Source organism: Drosophila albomicans, unplaced genomic scaffold (genome assembly GCF_009650485.2).
Source record: "Drosophila albomicans strain 15112-1751.03 unplaced genomic scaffold, ASM965048v2 utg000353l_pilon, whole genome shotgun sequence".
Taxonomy (NCBI): Eukaryota; Metazoa; Arthropoda; class Insecta; order Diptera; family Drosophilidae; genus Drosophila; species Drosophila albomicans.
The window spans coordinates 564-5000 of record NW_026263631.1 but is presented as its reverse complement, the minus strand read 5'-3'; positions in this window follow the sequence as shown (position 1 = coordinate 5000).

The window sequence follows — 4437 nt, the reverse complement described above, 5'->3', positions numbered from 1 at the left end:
TATTTTATAAACTAGAATTGCCTCTTATTAACGAATATGGTATAAAGAATAATTTTGTGAATATTATGGACCTTCAAGAAAAAAATAGTATATTTCAAAATAGGCAGAGAATTGTCTATAAGTGTAATTAAACAACCTCAACTCATATGGGACTACCCCTGAATTTAAGCATATTAATTAGGGGAGGAAAAGAAACTAACAAGGATTTTCTTAGTAGCGGCGAGCGAAAAGAAATCAGTTCAGCACTAAGTCACTTTGTCTATATGGCAAATGTGAGATGCAGTGTATGGAACGTCAATATTCTAGTATGAGAAATTAACGATTTAAGTCCTTCTTAAATGAGGCCATTTACCCATAGAGGGTGCCAGGCCCGTATAACGTTAATGATTATTAGATGATGTTTCCAAAGAGTCGTGTTGCTTGATAGTGCAGCACTAAGTGGGTGGTAAACTCCATCTAAAACTAAATATAACCATGAGACCGATAGTAAACAAGTACCGTGAGGGAAAGTTGAAAAGAACTCTGAATAGAGAGTTAAATAGTACGTGAAACTGCTTAGAGGTTAAGCCCGATGAACCTGAATATCCGTTATGGAAAATTCATCATTAGAATTGTAATATTTAATCAATATTATAACGATAGTGTGCATTTTTTTCCATATAAGGACATTGTAATCTATTAGCATGTATGGAATTTATCAAACAATTTTGATAAGAGTTTATTTAAATTAGAGTGCTTGCATTTTAACATAAAATAAATTTCAAAAATTTGATAAAGTGCTGATAGATTATATGAGTACAGTGCGTTAATTTTTCGGAATTATATAATGGCATGATTATCATTGATTTTTATGTTTATTATAAGCACTTGTATGATTAACAATGCGAAAGATTCAGGATACCTTCGGGACCCGTCTTGAAACACGGACCAAGGAGTCTAACATATGTGCAAGTTATTGGGATATAAACCTAATAGCGTAATTAACTTGACTATTATTGGGATTAGTTTTTTAACTATTTATAGTTGATTAACGCAATCCCGGGGCGTTCTATATATAGTTATGTATAATAATATTTATATTATTTATGCCTCTAACTGGAACGTACCTTGAGCATATATGCTGTGACCCGAAAGATGGTGAACTATACTTGATCAGGTTGAAGTCAGGGGAAACCCTGATGGAAGACCGAAACAGTTCTGACGTGCAAATCGATTGTCAGAATTGAGTATAGGGGCGAAAGACCAATCGAACCATCTAGTAGCTGGTTCCTTCCGAAGTTTCCCTCAGGATAGCTGGTGCATTTAACTGTTGTATAAAATAATCTTATCTGGTAAAGCGAATGATTAGAGGCCTTAGGGTCGAAACGATCTTAACCTATTCTCAAACTTTAAATGGGTAAGAGAACCTTAACTTTCTTGATATGAAGTTTAAGGTTATGATATAATGTGCCCAGTGGGCCACTTTTGGTAAGCAGAACTGGCGCTGTGGGATGAACCAAACGTAATGTTACGGTGCCCAAATTAACAACTCATTCAGAAACCATGAAAGGCGTTGGTTGCTTAAAACAGCAGGACGGTGATCATGGAAGTCGAAATCCGCTAAGGAGTGTGTAACAACTCACCTGCCGAAGCAACTAGCCCTTAAAATGGATGGCGCTTAAGTTGTATACCTATACATTACCGCTAAAGTAGATGATTTATATTACTTGTAATATAAATTTTGAAACTTTAGTGAGTAGGAAGGTACAATGGTGTGCTTAGAAGTGTTTGGCGTAAGCCTGCATGGAGCCGTCATTGGTACAGATCTTGGTGGTAGTAGCAAATAATCGAATGAGACCTTGGAGGACTGAAGTGGAGAAGGGTTTCGTGTGAACAGTGGTTGATCACGAGTTAGTCGGTCCTAAGTTCAAGGCGAAAGCCGAAAATTTTCAAGTAAAAAAAAGTAACTAAAATTTATATTTTGTCATAATTAAAAAACTTGAATAATTTTGAACGAAAGGGAATACGGTTCCAATTCCGTAACCTGTTGAGTATCCGTTTGTTATTAAATATGGGCCTCGTGTGCTCATCCTGGCAACAGGAACGACCATAAAGAAGCCGTCGAGAGATATCGGAAGAGTTTTCTTTTCTGTTTTATAGCCGTACTACCATGGAAGTCTTTCGCAGAGAGATATGGTAGATGGGCTAGAAGAGCATGACATATACTGTTGTGTCGATATTTTCTCCTCGGACCTTGAAAATTTATGGTGGGGACACGCAAACTTCTCAACAGGCCGTACCAATATCCGCAGCTGGTCTCCAAGGTGAAGAGTCTCTAGTCGATAGAATAATGTAGGTAAGGGAAGTCGGCAAATTAGATCCGTAACTTCGGGATAAGGATTGGCTCTGAAGATTGAGATAGTCGGGCTTGATTGGGAAACAATAACATGGTTTATGTGCTCGTTCTGGGTAAATAGAGTTTCTATCATTTATGGTAGTTTCTTGTTCCCCGGATAGTTTAGTTACGTAGCCAATTGTGGAACTTTCTTGCTAAAATTTTTAAGAATACTAGTTGGGCAACCAGCTAGTTCTTTTAAATTATAACGATTATCAATTAACAATCAATTCAGAACTGGCACGGACTTGGGGAATCCGACTGTCTAATTAAATTGTGGCCTCCTCGTGGTGTCCTCCGGGTGCTGGACCGATGTAGTTTCGGCAGCAGCGAATATGAGCGGCGAAAGGGGCCATTGGGTTACCACCCCGATGGTCCTGAAAAACTGATGGTGCAAACTTAAATAACATGCCTCGGATAGCTGAAAGTTATTCAGTGAATTCTCCTACGGCATCCGTAGGAGCCATCAGGGAAGGAACGTAGATGCTAATCCAGTTGTTGGACATCTATGTGTGGAATGCGGCCGATCTTTTGGAACAAAGACCGGTTTAGGCGTCCACATGTCGCGTCAGCACAAAGACAGGCTTGATGAGCTTCGTACGCGTGTTGACGTGAAAACCAGGTGGTGTGAGGAAGAATTGGCCATGATGGCGAGGAAGGAACTTGAGCTCATAGCAAATGGCGAGAGGTTCATTAATAAAAAGCTGGCGTTGCATTTTCCAGAACGCAGCGTCGATGCTATTAAAAGTGTCGACAGAGGATAATTATAAGGCAAAAATCGAGCAGCTAAGAGGGCAAGCGGCTCTTATCCCCGAAATTAGTGAACCACAAACCATTACGCGCCGCCCTAGTATAAGTGGTCTTGAGTCTTCTTCTTCAATGTCAGAGTCGGTTCCAATCACACCATCGATACATTCGGACGACGTCCTCATGCGGATACTGCGGGGCTTCGGCCCTGTGGGATGTAATCGATCGTGGAGATCGAGGTTCTGCAATCTATCATTGATGGAGCGCAGACTTCGGCAAAGAAGCAACTCTCCAGTGTTTGTCTAACTATCTCCTGGAAATTTTTCCGAATCGAAACGAAGGTCCGTTTCGGCGAGAGTCTCTTTCCTGAGCCTCGCAATAGGAGACAAAATAGAAGGCAGCAGTTCGCTAGGGTTCAGCGTAACTGGGACAAACATAAAGGTCGATGCATTGGATCCTTGCTTGCAGGACCCGACGAGTCGGTAATGCCAAACCAAGAGATTATGGAACCATATTGGAGAGAAGTCATGACACAGCAGAGCCTTTCCTCTTGCAATAGCACCCGTGCCCCATATGGGACACTTGCTTGAGGGGGTATGGTCACCTATTACGTCTAGGGACTGCAATTGCATCAAGTGCCATTGACTTTTCTCCCGGACCGGACGGAATATCTCCAAGAACTGCCAGGAGTATTCCCAGTGGTGTTATGCTTCGCATAATGAACCTTATTCTCTGGTGCGGCAAACTACCCACACTCTTCCGAATGGCTCGAACCGTTTTCATCCCGAAGACGGTAAGAGCATCCCGACCAGAAGACTTCCGTCCGATATCGGTGCCTTCTGTCATAGTTAGACAACTCAATGCCATCTTGGCATCTCGATTGGCCCTCATCAGTCGATTGGGATCCGCGTCCAGCGGGGGTTTCTTCCTCTGACGGTTGCGCCGATAACGCGACAATAGTTGACTTAATCCTGAGGGACCACCATAGACGTCATGCGTCGTGTTATATCGCGACACTTGATGTCAGCAAAGCGTTTGACTCTGTGTCTCACGCAGCGGTAATTGACACCCTATCCGCGTATGGTGCACCAACGGGTTTGTTGACTACGTACGTAGCTTGTACTTGGAGGTGGCACTAGTCTCAATGGTAAAGGCTGGAGATCAGAGGAATTCGTCCTGCTAGAGGTGTGAAGCAGGGTGACCCTTTGTCTCCACATATGTTCAACTTGGTCATCGACCGGTTGCTCAGGTCTCTACGGACGAGATTGGTGTCAGTGTCGAAAATGCAAAACAACGCTGCAGCGTTCGCAGACGAT